Here is a 20,440-nt window from a genome sequence, read left to right as displayed (position 1 = left end):
AAATAATTTTAAAAATTAAAAAAGAAAAAAATCTTATGAACCTATTTTTTTATGAAGTTGCAAAAATGTCCACTCAGCTGGACACCACACGTTTAATTTTTGATGCACAGAAATATGTATTTACTGATAAATTGTGTGAAAACTTTGGTGAGGGCTTGTGATTCTGGGGGTTTATGCTCAGGAGAGATCTACATAATGATACCAATTCATGTCAGAAAAGATATGTAGTGTCTTGAAACTTTAATAAAGATATGTGTTAAAAAAAAAAAAAAAAAAACAACGAAAAGAACAAAATCCATGAATATACAAGAGAACAGCTGTAGAATAGCTGTCCACTGGAGTGACCACTGTGCATGAAAGGGTTAATGACAATCTTGAAGTGTCACTGGAAAGGCCTCTGGTGAATGAATTCCTCCCCACTGGTGGATTATCTGTGTATTGCATGTATCTAATTGTATACATGAGGTTTTTCAAGAAAAAAAAATATCACACTGATCATGTAGAGGGCTTCAAAACTCATGTATCAAATATGACACGTTTGGCATTATATGTTTATGGGTTAACTAGCACATTGGTTCTAGATCCACTGATCCAGTTCATTCCTTTACTTTCTCGCTAAATTCCACTGGCATTTTCAGTTGAATAACTTCTCAGCTGGCATGTCTGTTTCTGCACATGAAATTTTACACAATGGCAACGTGACCCTATTATTTATCTGTTTCTAGGTAACCCACTTCAATGATGATTCTATGATTCTGGGCATAGCAACGTGATTGGCCATTGGAAGGCCATTGTATTCCAAAATGATTAATATCTCCCAAAATATTGATCCCAGCAACTTGCCGTTTTCACTAGTCTCTTCCTCGATAAAAAATACACAATTTTGCCAAACTGCAGCAGTCAGCTCTTTCTAGATTTTGTGTGATGCCTGAGACACACACACATTCCTATTATAATATAGGACGTCATGATATGAAATCACAGAACAGACTTCTGACTTCCCTGTGTTGCCTCAAAGCAAGTTGGTCGTGCTTATAAATTGTTGATTAATTGAACCGTCTTTGAGCGCGGTAATAATACACATCAAGTCTAATTTAGGGTGACTTTTCTTCCCTCCATTAATTATTGTTGGCTGATTTCATACAGCAAGTCATTACAGTCTGTCTAGCACTTATCAGTTTAATTACCCATGTAAAAAAAAAAAGAAAAAGTCAATATCAGTAAATTAGAAAATTGACTTCATTTCTGGGCTCCTGTGAGTAAACACTACACATTTCTACCTTTGCTTTATTTTCACTCAAATGTTGTTGCAGTGTCCAGAATTCAGGTGTCTGTCCTCATGAGACGTGCAAACTTTATTTGAGCGTGTTCTGTAGATGAACAACGGTAGTGGAAAAGACGAGAAACGAACCCAGCTGAGGGAACCTGCTGGGAACCGACTCGACCAAACCACAACCCCCCATGCAGCCGAGTTTTTAAATGGGCTCCAGAAGACGACAGGGCCAGATTTAGATTTATACACCGAGACAGTTTGATGGGAGGCAAAATGTCATCACGTCTCATTATATGTCCTGAGAATATGCCAGCCATCAAAGATATTTATGTAAAGTTTCTACCAAGCTGCAGCACACGAATATAATTCACATATCCAACTGTGTCACACCACTTGTGGGCAATACAATAAGTCAATGAAAGACTTTCGCACTAAAAATGGCCTTTTTGGAAAAAATGACCATTTTTTTTAACAGTATAAACTGTAGAAATTTCATTCTGTTGTTATTAATCACGACATACCAACCACAAAACCTGACAGAACATTCGACATATCTTGCAAAAGCACATAATTCTTCTAAAAGTCTTACAATGCTCTGGAAAAATGCATGCTTTCAAATCGTTCCATTGCGCACAAAGGGACCGCAATGACAATATGACTGAAAAAAAAAAAAAAAAACAGTGGCTTTTGCTCTTCTGTGTGAAGGCCGAAGCCATTTGCGATAAAGCACAGGTGTCAAACTACGGCCCGGGGGCCAAATCCGGCCCGCCAAAAGGTCCAGTCAAATGCAAAAATTACACTGAAGATATTAATCATTTTAGTTCAGGTTCCACATACAGACCAATTTAATCTCCAGTGGGTGTGATCAGTAAAATACAATCACAATAACCTATAAATACTCACAACTCCAAATTTGTCCCTTTATAAATGTAAACATTTTCATCTCATTTTACTGTATTTACACTAAAACAAACTAATATTTCACAAAAACACAAATATGAACATTTTGAAATGTCTGAAGTGTAATTTTAACAATATTCTAACTGTTATTAAATGTTTTGTGTATTTGTAGATCCACTGTGATCTGTACGTTGCAATTTACATGTGTAAATGATAAACTGAGACATAATATTGTTAAAATTGTACTTAGGTTTCTTAAGAAATGTGTTTGTTCATGTTATTCACATTGTTTTAAAGGATAGTTAGTAAATGTAAACATTTTCATTGCATAATTTTCCTTTTTTTTTTCGCTCTAAAACATTGAGGGAAGTTTGGAGTTGGCGTTATTTATATATTATTATATTATTATTTTACTGGTCCAGCCCACCGCAGATCAAATTTGGCATAATGTGGCCCCTGAACTAAAATGAGTTTGACACCCCTGGGATAAAGTCTTATCATACATGCAGTGGAGTAGACGCACAGTTTCTAACATGTGTATTCTGAACCCAACAAGCGAGTCTACTTCTTGCCTCAAATAATGCAGGAAAACAAAACTATTCATGCTATTAAAAAAAAAAAAAAAAAAAAAAAAGGGGGGGGGGCATGAACAATTGAGTTAAATCTATATGAATTTGACCATAAGGTTTAAAGTGTCTCCAATCTCATTGTCCGAAACCAAATGTTGACCTGTGGCCTTGGTCAAAGTACATTTAATAAGTCTTACATGTTTATCGGCACACCTTAGTATGACACATATAATGAATTAAAAATATACAAGGAAAATCAAACCAAAACTCTGTCCACAAGCTGGGAAAAAACAATAAATTGACCAAAAGCTTTTTATTCTAGCAATTATTGTAATTATTTACAAAGCAGAACTGTCACTTGTGTTAGAACGTTTTCATTTAGCTATTAATACTGTTACTTTTTAAGAGCTGGTCTTGTTCCTGTTGGGCATTAAAACCTTTGGGTAGTATGTTGATATAGGCCATGACATAACAAAACATAATTGACATATTTATGGAGATTCCCAAATACTGCCATCCAATTCACTAGAACAGGGGTGTCAAACTCATTTTTTTCTGGGGGCCACATTCAGCCCAACTTAATCTGCAGTGGGCCGAACCAGTAAAATAATAGCAAGACAGCCAGTAAATAATGACAACTCCAAATTGTTTTAGTGCAAAAAATAACACTCAATTCTGCCAATATTTACATTTACAAACTATCCAAACAAAAAGGATGTGAATAACCTGAAAAAAATGCAATTTGTTAAGAAATATAAGTACAATTTTATCAATATTATGCCTCGACTTATCATTTATACATGTGCATTACAGATGATATTTACAAAGGCACAAAACATTTAGTAACAGGCAGAATGTTATTAAAATTGCACTTAATTTTCTTTAGACATTACAGGTTGTTCATATTTGTTCAGGTTATTCACATTTTATTGTTAAAGGATAGTTTGCTAAAGTGAATATTTTCATAACTTAACATTTTTTGCACTTAATCAAAGAGAAAAAAAATGGTGTTGTCATTATTTATATGTTATTATGACATTATTTTTGAGTTCGATGCCCTAACTTGCACTTTGCAAATTCATCCCGCAGGCCGGATTGGAAACTTTGGTGGGCCAGTTTTGGCCTCCGGGCCGCATGTTTGACACCTGTGCACTAGAACCAGCACACACTGAAAAAAGTTGGGGGTGTTATTTCCTTAGGAAAACTTAGGAAAGTATTTGCACTTAGAATTGTTAGTAAATTCTACAAGGGCAATCATCAAGTAGGCTTTACTTGCGGATATAGGTTTATTTTACTAGCAAACCTTAGGTAATTTACTGATGATTATTAATATGGTCACTGAATTTGACTTCATCCTTCTTTGTAAGTTTTACTCAGACTCTGACTGCTTCAAACTGAAAAATGCTAATGCACCTAAAGCTAATGGCTTTTCAAGTTAATTTATAAATACTGTGACATTTTGGTAGAGCTAAGTTACAGAAGGGTGATCACTGGTCACACTTCTGAGTTTCCAGTACACCACACACGTATGAAACAGTGGTATGTACTTTCAGTTAACGCTGGTGTAAAACAGCCCAGACCTTTGACAGCAGCACAGACCGTTCAGTCATGGTGTCAAACTGAAATGTTCCTTCCACCCAGTTAACTCTGCTACTCTCCCCTATAGGCAGAACATGAGTCATAGAACTACAGAACACAGAACACTGTCAACACTGTCACTTGCTTTTAACGAATATTTACAACTTGTAAGGTAGCGCACTGTCACATGACTCAGTGACACTGTAAACTACATGAGTCACATGACTTGGCACAAACTGCCCCCATTATGATCAGTGTGGCTGGCTACAATACATTTTTTTTTTTTTCCAACCTTTGTTTATTTGGAGTTTTACAGAAATTGGGCAATACAAACATTGTATCATATGTGACATCAGTTGAAAATAAATTGTTGCACAATTTCCTTTTTTTTTTTTTTTTTTACATGCAAACAAACCCAAAAACAAGAACAAGTACACTAACCTTCTCCATTAATACTTTTTCTAACTTTTATTAATGGACAATATATAAGTAACATTTACACATTTTAAATTTCTTTTCTACAGTTTAAATCACCGATTAAAACTTACTTGGTATTTCTATTTTCATGTGCAATGACTACAACCTTTGAATATTATGTGAAAATACATAATACAACTTACTCTTCCCACACAGTTTATTTATTACACAAATGACATATTTAGTTTTACTTGAATAATTCCAGTTCTCACTGATACTTAGAAGTAGAAAATAAAAACTGTGACAGTTAACCTAATAAATATTACTACACCCAAAATTTTTTTTTTTTTTTTTTCAGTGCAGATCTCAGGCTATGAAATAAGTCATAGTACGAAACATAAATGTGATGATGCACACCATCTCTCTCTGACGTTGTAGATGTAAACAATGAATCTAAGCAGAAAATTGATCCATTATAACAGTGGTTATTATGTCAAAAAATCTTAAATCAAGGAGAAGGAGAAGGTGATGCATGTACCAGTCTGAATATACCCTAGCTTGCATACATGGAAATGACCTATAGTAAGTGCAACACTGGTGTTTCATGTTTGTCAACACTGCTTGAAGGGAATTCTGTCATTTTGCTTTTTCACTCACAATATTTTGAGTAATTTTCCTGCAAAAGCTGTGCAGTCCATTAATGGATTTGGCTGAAATGATTACACTCCATCATCTTCAAAGTGAATGTTTTGTGGTTTCTTTCAAACTGTATAACACTGAATTGAAAGCCTGTGGGTTCTCAGGATGTCATCTTGAGTTTTGATAAACACCTTTTCATTGTTTCTGATATTTCGCTACATTTACAGTTTACTTTTCATGTGATAGTTTGGGTTTGATAATAATAATCCCAGTTTCCTCTTTGTTGTCTGGGGGCTCAGCTATTGTCTCCATTGCAGAATTTTTACAAATTTTGTCCAAGTTTTAGACACATGTACGCAGAGCTTGTCCTACTGCATGAAAATATTATTTTTTTATACTTCCCATAATTTTTCACCAATTATCACCATAACTTTGTACACACATTTGGGAAAAGCTGGAGGAGATGATAAACAGCTTCCAAAGAGCTGATTTTACATTTTCTTAAAGTTCTGCCTGAAGCATCCTGGATTATTGCACCTAAGCCTTAAAATAGTTAGAAAAACCTAAATAATGAAAAAAAAAAAAAAAGGATGATGATTCTGACAAGGGTTGTGGTGACTCATGGTTTAAGTGCATGAAAAGGAGAATTAGATGCAAATCCATTCATTAAATGTTTGGTCAACCTGTACTGATACTTCTATTTGGATGTTTCTATGAAACTGGGTTCATTTTGGTACCTGGCACTTTGCCACCCTTTTAGACCCAATAATAAAAGAGAAATTTAGACATATTTCCCTCCAGGATGTAAAAATTATACTCTTGCTCTGAGCCATCCCAAAATTAATGAAATTTTAATCAAATATTGGTGCCAAAAATAGGACCAAAATTGGGACATGAAAAGTTACCAGGTTTCAATGCATTTTGTTTTGAAAAATGGCTTGAAATGGTCTAAGATACCATTATAAATAAAGACACTGTGTTAATCCTTAGGGGTCCACAGTCACGGCCCTGTGGCTGAATCACATGACATTTTAAACATGTCATGGCATTGGAGGTCGGTCACATAGACCACTGGGGACAATTGCATTTGAAAGTGCAGACTTGAAACACTCTCCCACTTTTTATTTGATGTTGATAGAATAAATACAACCGGAGATATGATGGTTTAAACCCGGAGCAAACAAACATGAATAAAAGTATGAAAATGAGCTCAGGCAGGCGTTATATTGCTTACCGTATCTTCGTCATTTTTTGTCCGTTTTCAAAATTGGCCAAATCTGTGGATTACAGGTAAGGGTGAGAATGACCCCCACCTGAGCCGGATGCGGAAACCGGGAGGACCGGATGGGTGAGAAAACCAGAGAAAACGCCTATGTAAAGATAATATAGTATAGTTTTAATTTATTACAATTTTGATTTTATATACCTAATATTTGGAACCAATATTCACTTTTAAAGTCTTCGAAAAGGTTTGTTAAACATCTTTGTGTTATTTATGCAATAAATTATATACATTTGTTAAACCGGATTTTATGTTTTTTGTGTTTTTTGGCCTTTTGTGTTGATATAGTAGGTTAAAGTGAAAAATAATAGGCAGATGAGATAGATGAAGTTGTGCTGAAATAAAGACACCAAACATGGGTATAGTAAACATTTCTTTATATCGTATATAAAGGCACAATCATAAGTACTCAAAAATGGCCAAAATAGGCTCAGACCCCCAAGAGTTAAATTTGAGGATCCTAGTGGTTTTTCTAATCCAGACGTGGACTTTTCATGAATCCTCAGTCTCATTCCAGGTTTCGTGTGTAACCCATTGTGTCCACTCGCAATACATGCAGAACTTGCCTATTTAAATAAAAATACGTTGGGAGTGATTTTGCAATAGTGGTCATTTTTTTGAAACACTGCCTTGCATAATTAGTTTGATTCCCAAAATGTACCTGTGACAGAATAAAAGATATTTGAAAAAAAAAAAAATAGCCGTGCGTAATTTTCGTGTCCTTTTTGCTGTTACATGCAGATTTTTGTATAAAAATTATATAAAAATGTGTTTTATCTGAAAAATACTTTCTCTTTTATCTCAGTAAATGCTTATTTTTATAATAGACCCAAACTGCTTCCAAACTTGCTTCATAACATTAGTCTACATCTGGTTTGAATTTTTAGCCCCCATGTACCCAGTGGCGCAGAAAGGGTCCCCTGGGGCCCCAAGCAAAAAAAATAAAATAAAAAATTTGGACTCAGGGGGCCCCTTCAGACAATTTGAGACAGCTAGTTGTTACTGCAACTTCTCACTGCCGCTGTGCAGTGAACTTATTCTTTAGACTGTTCGTGTCAAGTCTGTTGGTCCTTTGGGGGCCCCTGCTGGCTTAGGGGCCCCAAGCAGCTGCCTGCCTTGCCTAATGGCAAGCAGCACCACTGCATGTACCAAACATGGGTATAGTAAACATTTCTTTATATTGTATATAAAGGCAAAATCAAAAGTATTCAAAAACGGCCAAAATAGGCGCAGACCCTGAAGGGTTAACAACTGTAGGGTCAAAACACGGTATTCAAAATCTCTGACGGGACACTTTAGAGACAATTTGACAAATTAGTGTTGCTAAATGACCCACATTTTACTTTTAAATTAATTTTTGCTTTAGTTGGACCATAAGGGATTATCTAAAACAAGGAGCTACTTTATATTGAAATAAATATTGGAATGGCAATCACTTAACCCTTAGGGGTCCATGGTCATGGCCCCGTGACTGAATCACATGACATTTTCAACACGTGGTAGCATCGAAAGTCAGTCACGTAGACCACTGGAGACAATTTCATTTGAAAGTGCAAATAAATGTTGGAATGGCAATCAATTAAAGTTTGCTCTTTGATGGGACATTACTGTGTTTTGACCATGCAGAACTTGCCTATTTGAATAAAAATATATTGGGAGTGATTTTGCAATAGTATTATAGTATAATTAGTTCGATTCCCAAAATGTACCTGTGACAGAATAAAAAGATACTTGAAAAAATAGTAGCGCATAATTTTCGTGTCCTTTTTGCTGTTGCATGTAGATTTTTGTATAAAAATTATATAAAAATGTGTTTTATCTGAAAAATAGTTTCTCTTTTATCTCAGTAAATGCTTATTTTTATAATAGACCCAAAATGCTTCCAAACTTGCTTCATAACATTAGTCTACATCTGGTTTGAATTTTTAGCCCCCATGTCCCGTTTTTAGGGACCAGTTTCACAGAAGCACCCATTTATTAAAAAATAATAATAATAGTAAATGCAGTGCTTTGAATTCCAGTGTTGATTCTTCATCACTGACAAAATGTACAAAACCGAAGATACAAAAATGGTTTTATCTCGGTCTGAGGTGGACCAGAGCATCTTATTTGCATTCTCTTAATGCTTTAAGTAAGTGGAGTTAGGGAAGTATGAATGCGTGGCTTATGAGAAAAAAAGAAGACTGTCACTTCTATGAGTCCTGCAGAGTTGAAGGACAAATGTAGGAAAGGGCGAGCGTTAATGTGGCGAAAGTGCTGAGGCTAACACGTCTTTAACTGCAGAGATAATGACGACACGGCAAGAGTTCAGAAGTTCGAGAGTGAGAACGTGAGCGAGAAAGTCTGAGCTGTAAAGTGTGATTAAGGACTAAGGAGATGGTCAGGTGATAGAAATCTCTGCAGGAAAGACCCTTTTAATATGCTGCTTTCTATGAATCAATACTATTCTTATAATTAATCCACATTTTGAGAGTAAATTGAGTTCAATCATAATCTAAACTTAGTGTAATGAAACTAAATTTATATTTATGATGACCTAGAAATAAATAAATATACCATAATCCCATCCTTCTCATGATCAAAATCCCTTTACTGGTATCAGCTCTTTGGTGTTTAGCTAGTCTAGATGTTGCCTAGCAACACATGCAGCAAGAAGTCTGGGCACGGAGGCTTATTATTTCAAGACAAACATATTTCTGATTTAATGACACGGCAATTGGTGGGAAGAAGCCTTTAGTGGGATTAAATCTGAATTACATGAGAAATGAATGTCAATCCGACCCCATCATCTGTTATAGTCACACAACTTGTCAGCCATCACCTCTTAGATGATACATCTAATTTAACAAGGGAAACAATTTATTACGTGCTTTATTTGTTTTAGTATGTTTTGTTTTAGGCGTGCAAATCTAAATTAATTGAACAACACATGATAAATACACAGAGAAAATGGGAGAGGGACTAGAATGGAGAAAAAAAAGATGCTGCTCCTAATGTGGTCATCCATCACCGGCATAAATCACAATCATCATAAATCAAAACGCTCATGCACAGATAAAAATGCACTTACATACCCGCAGCGTGCACGTACACACCAGACATTTCATCAGGGACTGGCTCGGTTTTGCTTGCGCCAGAACTCACTGGTTCAGATTTCCTTGGAGAGATCTTTAAGCTCTATACCTTTAGACCACACATTGCATCTCTGCTTGTTAGGGAAGTCGCTGTTTAACTTTAGATGGACTCCTTTTGCAGCAGCTTACGCTGAGCTCGTTTGCAGCAGATGTAGGTCAGTATATACCAAAGCATCAGCTGTACAGTCAGTCTATCACAGTTAAATGGTGGCGTTGTGGTTGTTGAATTTGATTATGGGCTCACAAATTCACTTGTGCTGCATGGCATGAACCTACAGTACTAGAGGCTACTGTTTTTCCCTGTTTAGTCAGTCTGGTCTATAAGGAATGTTGTTCTTATGCAACCAGTTGAAACTATAAATACCTCTAATTATGTTATTTACAACCATCAGAAAAAGTATATCCTCTTGGCATCAAGGCATAAATCATCATGATTAAATCTAACTTCAAGAGAAAACAAAACAAACCAGATTCCACTCTTGGTATTTTTTATTTAGAAAAACTTCAGAAGCAGGTGTGAACAATTAAGTACATTGGTCAGTCCATCTCAGATCCCCCCAAAAAATGGCATTTTTGAACCTCACCCCCTCCAATGTTTATGAAATTTGGTGTATAGATAATTCATAGACAGAAACACCAATATTTAAAATTTTACTTTATTGGAGGAGCGGTTTTCGAGATACCACAATTTCATTATAACATAACACATAAATGAGAGGTAGGGGTGGGATTTAATAAGTTTTCTTCATCCCACTCCTTTCCCAACAATACTTATTGAATTTATTCTATTACTAGTGTACATGGCAATTGCTATATTGTCTTGATCACCTCTATTTATTAATGTATTTGCTCTGCTTTTAGTTCCTTGTACACATAAAAGTTTTGTCTTTTCTTCTGTTTGGAAAAAAATATATATGTATACAGAAATGACACTGAATGGACCTCTGAAGGAATAGGCATGCCAGATTCTACATGGTATTGCATGAAAATAAAAAAGAAAACCCCTCCAATTTTTTATATGCTGTAGTTGACACATAGGGCTACATTTTTCATAATGGTGTCAAAGAGGGTGGGTGTGTCCTACAGTGTCCCAACTCAAAAGTACCCAAATGCACAAAATAATGGTAGATTTAGGTTCTGTATGGTCTTCCCTTTACAGAAATACCTTGCTTTTTAAAATCGAACCAGTGGTTGCTGAGTTACAGCAATTTGAAATTTGGCTGCCACTGTCTTTTTCGCAAAAAAATGAAAAAAATAACCTATGATATCTCAAAAACTGTTGGTCCAATAAAGTTAAATTTGGAAATTTTGGCTTTTCTGGCTATGAACTATTCATACACCAAATTTCATCAAAATTGGAGGAGGTGGGGTTTAACTCATTGGGTGAACTGAAGTGGACCCGACCCACACCCATACTGCTGTAGAAAATAAGAAGGTAAGTTGCATTCCTGTGTTACTAAGCAAATTATCAAGTGTCACCACCTCTATAACAGCAGAAGCTTTAATAGTTTGCTGGTTTGGAGCATTCAGGTCTATGTAACACAAAGCCAATGATGGAAGACATCAGCATGATAGTATGATATGAGTTCAGAGAAGCATTTGTTGTTGCACATCAGTCTGGAATGGCTTCTAAGGCCATTTACAAACATGTTGAAGTCAATCATTGCACACTGAGAGGGATTATTCACAAGTGGAAAACATTCAAGATAGTTGAGGAATCTTCCCATTTCTACAAAATCAACACAAGCTCAGACTGTGCAAAGCTCAGAGAAGTTGCAAAAAACTGACTCAACAGGCCTCAGTTATGATACAGAATGTTGAAGTTCAAGAGATAATATTGGAAAAAACTGAAGCAAGTCTCAATGATAGGGTTTTGGAAGGGTTACCAGGACAAAGCCTCTTCTCTCTGAAACAACTTGTTGTATCTGGACAAACAACAAGACTAGTGGAACAATAGACATTTCTCAATATCAAGTTCAGTCTTGGTAAGAATGGTCCAAACGAATGGACTTCCTAAAAACACAAGTCTCAAGTGGACAATAGCACAAAATGCATCTCAGTTCACATGAGTCACCAACCAGTGCATTCACGGTATATGGGACATGGAGACAAGAACAACGTCCAGGAATTCCATCTGATCTTGGTTTGTGCAAACTTTTAAATGGAACTGTACTTGGGCCTCAATTTATGACGTTTCACGAGATCGCAAGAATTAAGATTAAGATTCTTTATTTGTCAGTGTGCAGTAGACAGGCACCGCATGCCAAAATTGACCTTCTGCTTTGAACCCATCACTAGAATATGCAGGAACACACCACAGACTAGGAGCAGTGGGCTTACCATATCAAGCACCCAAATGGGGGTTTAAGTGCCTCGCTCTAGGGCACATTAGCCAACAACTTTCTGCCAGTCCAGGGAATCAAACCAGCGACCCTTCAGTCACAGGCTGACTCTCCAGCCTTCTAGGCCATGGCTAAAAGAACAGACAAGAAGGCATACTGAGAAACGCCTCTTGAGATAAAAGAGATGTTTGGCCCTGATGCACAGCACCACATTCTCTTTGTCATTATCGTATATAACAGGTGGCACGGTGGTGTAGTGTTCAGCACCTGCACCTCACAGCATGTAGATTGATTCTCAGTCAGTCAGTGCCCCTGACCAGAACAATGAGGAAAACCTGGATTTGTTCCTGAACACCTGCAATGGCAACTCACTGCGCCATATATGTGTGTATTGCGACTGCTAAGTACTATGGATGAGTAAAATACAGAAACCACATTTTCCTATAAGGACAATTTAAAAAAGTTAACCTTTAACTCTGCCTACATTCAAGGTCTAAGGTTCACTTTATTATTGATTTATTTTACCTTTATTTAACCAGGAAGTCCCACTGAGATTAGGAATCCCTTTTACAAGGGAGACCTGGCCAAGGTAGCAGCCATACACAGTCCAACAACATGAAACACATACATCAGTGGCGGCTGCTCGTCTTTCAGACAGGGGAAGCTCATTGTCGGCTTACTTTAAAAAAAAAATTGTCAAGTTATTTAAACATAAATTCGGCCCTCCGTTCCTTTTTAAGAAAATGCTCAGTGACCTTATCGTACGAAGTAAGCGTCTTTTCCAGGGACTGGACCAGTGTCCTCTCAATGTCCAGCAGAGCTAGGCTGCTTAGATTGCCTTGGCCCATTGTGTTGTGGGTGTAAGACTTCAGCCTTTTTAAACAAGAGATGCTCCTTTCACTCTGACCTAGCCGACAGTTTGATTGATTTAACTATCTATAAACGATATTAGACTCGAACAAGAAATGATTAAATTATGTAACTGAAACAAGAAAACGTTGAAAGTATGTTAAATTGAAACAAGGAAGTCCAATGAGTGTGTTTTATTTACAGTGCAAGAAATGAACAAGTAATTTCGTAGTGGTTTCTCTCTCGATTTCACAGCAGAATGCGCGACGGTATTAAACTGAACTGTATCAGTGAAGGAGTAGATCTCAAAATAGCTGTCAGTCAAATGGGATTCAGCCTTTCGACTGATCCTCCAATCAGCACATGGAATCCTGGCGTCCAGCCCGGCCGAGTTCTGCCCACAGCTCCATTCACCCCCAGAGATGCTCAGCGTCTGGGGGCGGGACAACATTGTGGCATTTATCCGATTACTGTCCAGTTTTGTGGCAATGAAAGAAACTGTTCCACTCAGTCCCACTGAAGTCCATAGACGCTAGGCGTCTACAGGCAAATGCACTGAGCAGAGATCGAATGAGAAAACAGCGCCACAGGAATGGATGAGAAGCGAACAACATCGAGTCCGCTGATTTGTGATAAAGCTGATTCTGAATGAACTCATCTGTGAGATGAACGTGTTCTAACACATTTGTAGTCAATGAAATGTCAACACAACCAAACAGATTTAACCATTTAATTTTCATAATTTTAGGGGAAGCCGGGCTTCCCTTGCAGTCTATGAGACATACTCTGACATACATGATACACAACGAACAATAAAACACAATAACAGCTATTCAACCATAATGGCATCAAGAAAAACAGTGACATTCCTCCTTCACTGCATTCTCCATGATACTTTTAAAATCATTAATAGAAATTAATGTATGTAGTTTTACAGTTTTTTGAAGATTATTCCACAACCATGGTGCATGGTAGGAAAATGCAGTTTTTCCAAAGTCTGTCAGAACTCAGGGAAGAGTCAAAAGCAACCACGTGGAGGAACGTAAATGAAAACTACTAGAGCTAATAGACAGAAGATTACTGAGGTATTTTGGGAGTTTACCCAGCAGAGCTTTATAGATGAACATAAACCGGTGTTTTTATCTACAGATGGCTAATGATGTCCAGCCCACTAAGTCATAGAGAATGCAGTGGTGAGAGAGATTTTGCATTAGAAATAAAACATAAAGAAGCATGTTATACTGAATCAAGGCTCCTTAAAGTGGAGGTAGCTGCACATCTGTACAGTAGATCACCATAATCAATGACAGGCAGAAAGGTAGCTTCAACAAGTTTTTTCTTTGCAGAAAATGTGAAACAGGATTTATTTCTAAAATAAAAGCCAATCTTCAATTTGAGCTTCATTTCAGTATATACTGTAAGTGAAACAAAATCAGCACTCAGGACCAGCAATGTACATCGAAAAATCTTATAAAAATGAAGCCTATATTAAAATAATGACGGCAAAACCTTATAATAACAGTAAAACCTAATCATAAATAATGAATAAATAATGTATAAAAACTGCAGTGTATGATTAAAATGAGCAGCATGTTCAAACAGGCTAAGAACAGCAGCAGAATGAACACCTCAGTGCATCAGTGTTCCGTGGAGTTGACCAGTCTGACAGCCTCTGGGAAGAAGCTGCATTTGAGCCTGGTGGTTCTGGCCTTAATGCTCTGCTGCCTCTTGCCTGAGGGGAGGGGGTCAAACAATCCACGGGCCAGGTGAGTGGGGTCCCCCATTATGCAGGCCGCGCTGCCCCTGCACCTGCTGATGTATAAATCCTCAATGAAAGGAAGACTACAGTGGGTGATCTTCTGAGCACTTTTCACCACCCTCTGCAGCGCCTTCCTGTCGGCAGTGGAGCAGTTCTCATACCAGGTGGTGATAGAGTGGATGAGTGTACTCTCCACCACACACCTGCAGAAAGCTTGGTGGGCCTTCTTCACTATAGTGGAGGCGTTTATGGTCCACTTAAAATCACTGGAAATATGAACTCCAATGTACACTCACAGTCAATGAAAACTTTGAGACCATATTTTTCGACATCATTTTTATTTTGAAATCCTAAACTGGAGTTTTTTCATATGAATCATTTGTTTAGGATATTGGCATACAGAAACAAAAATCTAAAGTTTCAAGAATAATTTCAAAACAAAAAACTTAACAAAAGAAAATGGCACCTGCCAAACACAAAGTCACAACAGTAGTGGTCCTGGTCTGGAGTTGTCACTCTCTCTTACCCTGGACGCAGTCTATCGTCAACAGATCCTGTGGTGTTGTGGCGTTCAACCAGGTTTCTGATTGTGGGTTGGGAACAGCCCATACATATGCCTGGCTATATCACTGGAGCTCAAACCGGCTTTCACCATACCCAGTGCCCGGAGACGTTGTTCACGTGACAGACGTGGCATGATGCCGTTCACTGGACTAACAATGGTGGGCTTTTTTGGGCTTTTATATAGGCCTTCAAAACCAATCCTCAAATTGTGCAGATACCCACTGAGTATTGCTCAATGTGTATTTGGTCCACTTTTGCAAAGAGACCAACCCATGTGCAATGAACCATGACAACATGACAACTCATCATTATCTCAACTACCGGAGCACTAAGTCATCAATAAATCCACAATGAATAATTACAACCCCCCTACAAGTACAAATATGCAGACATTTCTACCTCAAAGTTTCTATTGACTGTCAGTATACTTGTAACTGTGGACCATTTCCACAGTTGCTCTGTTAATAGTCAGGGGGATGGGGTGTGGCTCTTCCTCCTAAAATCCATGACCAGCACCTTCATCTTCCCCACATTTATACAAAGGTTATTCTCCCCACACCAGTCTACCAGATCTTCCACCTCCTGCCGGTACGACGACTCATCGTTGTGAGATATCAGTCCCACCACAGCTGTGTCGTCTGCAAATTTCGCTATACAACTGCATGGGTGTTTGGATGAACAATCGTATGTTCAGGCTGTAATAAAGCTGAAATTTGACTTGATAATTATCATGTAAATAAGTGGAATTCATGAGATTTGTCTCTAATAGTGTTAACATTGTGCCACTGCTATAGTATAAGTCTGATGGTTTAATTATTCACAAGTACAGACACTAGAGGAATTATCTGATCTGATCTGATCAGATCTGATCTTATCTTATCTTATCTTGTCTTACTAAAACATGAGATTTTCTCCACTATGTATGGGAACACATATACCACTTGAGTAAAAATGCAAAAGAAAATACTGAGATCCCTAATAGTAATCTGGACTTAAAGAATGGGAACAGCAAAAAAACATTTCTCTCACTGTTTATCTTTGTAATTGTCTATGTGTTTTAACTACCAAAGAAAGACCTTTTTTTTTAAAAAAAAAAAAAAAAAAAAAAAAGATCAACAAACCAATTAGAATGGTTGTATTTTTCAGTTCTTTTTTTATCAATCATAATCATGCACAGTACTCTAGTCTGCAGATTCTACAACCTTCACCACCACAAGTTGATCATAAAAAAACTACTTTTCAATTAATGGAATTGGGGGGGTGTTGCCTTCAGCAGGGAGACCAGTATGTTATATTTTGTTTGATCTGACTTCCTGTCACCATCTTCTTGTCAGTGATTAGGTTCTAATTTTTTCAACCTGACTTCAACAGGCTTCTTTACAACTGTATGTTCTGTTCCAGCTTCTAAAACATGTCTCAGAACTTAATAAATATTGCAAATTGCCAAGTTTAATCACATTTCACTTTCATTCCTTATTAATCAAAAGTGCGACTATGTACTAGATGTGTGACTTAAGAAAGTAGTGAGAACAAGCTTAAGAGGAAGTGTAAGTATGTGTGTTGTACAGATCAAGAGCTTATACCGGTATCAGCTCCCTGGAAAGCCTTTCTTAGGATAATGTTCTTCTTTAAGCAGAAATAAGCTTAGATGCTGGGTTTTAATCTTGCTATTCTTTGTTTGTGTCTGCATGTGGAAATTAAAGTTGTCCCATGTCTGTCACGATTTCCTTTTTGACAAAGTGGATGAGTCAAACGTGTCCAAATACACAACAGAGCAGCTGTGTTTGTACATAAACCTTGCTTCCTCTTATTTCCTACACCGAAGTGCTTTTAGCATGCAGTATTTAAATTCTCTCATTAACTTCACTCTTAGTTTTCATACTGAACTGACACAGTATTTCCTATCTTTGCTCAGTCTTTGGGGAAAGAAGGACATTCAGCTTCACACGGCAGCTCGGGCGAACAGGGTGGGGATATAGAACCAGGATAATTGGAGCCCTGAGTGGAGTAAGAGGCTTGTGATCCCTTTGAGAGTGGCTGGCATATGTCTGTGTTACTTCCAGCTGTCCTGACAGGGAGCAAACTAATTACATCATGTTTATATTCGTCTAATTAGAAGCCTAATTAAAAAATATACAAAGACGTTAGAGGAGGGGGATTAAAGCGGCGACGTCTCTGGACATGTTTCATGAAAAGCGTGGAATGCACTCTTAGAAGTGGTCAGTCATCGTCCTCAGGAAAGTCCAGAAAGCAGAGGAACACGATTCAAGTCTTTCAATTATTGTTAGAGTTGTTTTGTTGTGCAGGCAGTGGCTGACGGTGATTAATGAGTATCGACCTGGATGTAGACGACGTTTCACAAGTCCAGGCGTAACGTCCACATCTAGGACAAACTTAAAACACAACCGGTGGAATGAAATGAGGTTACAGTAAATGTTTGCACAGCACAGATGTGCCCATTTTTGACTTATTCTACTGCCAGAGGCACAAATAAAATAGGAAACATGTTAATGTCATCATGTATAATGGAGACTTTGACACAAGTGCAGGAGTTCATAATAATTTCCTTTAGCTTTATTTTGTGCATCATGATAAAATGAGAAGTTAAAATACTGAAATATGTCACTGTTTTTACTTTGCTTCCTTTTCAGTTTTATTAACTATAGCCTTAAACATTTAGTTTATTTATCCTTTATTTATCCAGGAAGGTGTGTTCCCTTAAGCATATTTACTGTGCATGATGAAATTCCACACTAGAAAATTTTTATGGAAAACCTCACACATTTTGCAAAAAAGCTTTTTTCACTAGCAAGGAAATTCATTTATCAGTGATTGCTCAGCTGTTTGCTACATTTTCTCACATTTTTCAATAAAGTTGAAAATATGGTTGTGCTGACTGATGAGATGATTAAATCATTTATATTTTATCTGTGGGGAAAAAAGACAGCATGGACATTTTAGATTGAAAAACAACAAAGTATTTTTGTTGTACTCTGTTTATTTGAGTTCTATGTAATGTAGCCAAGACTTGCCTAACCTACTAACAACACAACAGAGTCAAATTAGCTTAGGGAACTAGTTTGACGTGATGTTTTCCAGTTCAAACGTTTGCCTGAAATGTGCTTGATTTTTTTAATGGAAGCAGACCTACTGAGATACAAGATATCATCCTCAAAACAGCAACAGCAAATAGTGTCACACAGGACACATGTTCACATACCAGACAAACTAAATATAAGCAACACAAATATATTGTACAGAGAAGAATTTAAAAAAGGTAAAACCACTGATATCCCTAAGTCAGTGCATCAACAGAGGTTTATGTAAAAAAGACATTCTTCAATAATGTGTACATTTCCTTCACAGGTATTTAAAAAAGGAAATGTTTCCAGTAAAGGGACATTTTGCAATTAATTTTATGCCCATGTTGCAAAAACAGGAAAAAGTAGTTTTACTGAGGTCTGATTCACCCTGGGAACATTAATAACAATAGGAGAAGTGGCTGGAGTAGTTTCCCTAATAATACCTTCCCAGTAAAAGGCAACATATGCATTTTTGTACGTCCATCTTACAGATTAAATACAGTGGTGAGTAGTGCCTGAACCAGTGTTAGTTACAAAGCAAAGTGCTGCAGGATACGTACCCCAAGAGACAGTTTTAGTCCCAGCTTTTCCTACAGAACTCTGTGAACATTAAAGGCCAGCTTCTCATCCAATCATTTGCATAAATATTCACATCAGAGTTGACTCTTTCTTCACATCTACCATCTAATGTTGAAATAGTGAAATTGGCTTTTAAATCAGGAACGATTGAAGGTCATGTAATTTGTTATAACTGTAAAATTATATATTATCATCTGCATATAAATGTATTTTATAGGATTTATTCCAGTGTTTAAAGCATTTATTAAAGTAAAGAGCAAAATAGATGGTCATATAGTTTGCTATTAGTAAGAAGAGCATTCTGAATTAATAGCAGCCCCTTTATAACACAGTCTGCACAACACTACGAAGGCCTAGGCAATAATGATCCGCTGAATTTGCTGAAGCATTACCACTGTTGTTTTTGCTGTTCTGCAGTGTGACAGTATATGAAAAATTCATGTCCTCAAGGAAGATCAGAACCAGCATTTGAAGCATCTTGTCAGAAATTATGTTTATATCCAGGTATGACCACAATTTTCAGGTTAGGCTGTTGCACTTACAGTATTTGTTTACAGAAAGATGCTAGTTGAGATAAAAAAAAAAAAAAAAATACTTGCTATGTATTTAAAGCAAACCATAATTGTTTTCCCTTGTTTTGATTGCTTGTAAATCCACCATCTTGTCCTGTCTATTGAAAAAAGGCAAGAAGGAGAAATTCTGACATTATAACATTAAAATATATAAACTGAGAATTGTTCATATGAAGCATTTTTTGAGAAACATACACAATAAACCAGAAAAACACAGTGGCAACATCATTTTCCAGTGACTAGGCTGGGAATTTACATCCGACAGCGTGTCTCTGAGATGTGAGAAACAAACTTGACAAACCACATAACAAGACAAGGCGTTGTTGTGGGACCAAAACTCAGAACAAAAACCTAAAGAGGAGGTTGAACTGATGATCTGGTTTCATAATCGGTCTAACAGATGCACACAAACTCTCATTTCACTGAAGCACAGACATTGTGGCATTTTATGTTGTTCTACTAGGATTTCCAAACCATAAAGAGCATTTCATAACATGGATTCGTGCCATATCAACAATACAACAGAGCTGTATAACAAAATGTATATAGTTCTACTGATTAGAAAAAGAAGGAAAATACATGTCAACAGTGTAATTTGATTAGCATTGTGACAAGTAGCTTATAAGACTAGTTAGATGAAGTCGACAAAGTATGACTAACATAGGAAACGCCCACGATAAGTGCAAAATCTTTCATACATTTGATCCATTTTTTTTTCTCCATTGTAACAAGGCTTCAAAACAACACTCTTATGCCCTGACCCTGGGAGAATAGGACCCTTCATCATGGCCTCATTTAAATAGTGTGATTATAATGAATGCAAACGGATCAAGACCTCATTAGCAACGTTTTTGTGTGCGCACACTTGGTAAACCTTTGGTTTAAATGTATATATGCTGT

The 20,440-nt window shown here is 36.9% G+C and overlaps 1 protein-coding gene and 1 long non-coding RNA gene across 3 annotated transcripts in view; both read left to right on the top strand.

Annotated features, from left to right (window-relative positions):
- The window catches only part of lrrtm4l1 (leucine rich repeat transmembrane neuronal 4 like 1), a 179,817-nt gene that overhangs the window by 138,511 nt on the left and 20,866 nt on the right, over positions 1-20,440 (top strand). The window lies entirely within an intron of this gene.
- On the top strand, positions 601-18,763 carry LOC115430159 (uncharacterized). Its single transcript, XR_003936888.1, has 3 exons — positions 601-725; positions 9,942-9,947; positions 18,753-18,763. It is a non-coding gene; the product is annotated as an uncharacterized LOC115430159 (long non-coding RNA).

This window comes from Sphaeramia orbicularis, chromosome 12 (assembly GCF_902148855.1).
Source record: "Sphaeramia orbicularis chromosome 12, fSphaOr1.1, whole genome shotgun sequence".
NCBI lineage: Eukaryota > Metazoa > Chordata > Actinopteri > Kurtiformes > Apogonidae > Sphaeramia > Sphaeramia orbicularis.
This window is presented reverse-complemented; position numbering and strand designations above follow the sequence as displayed.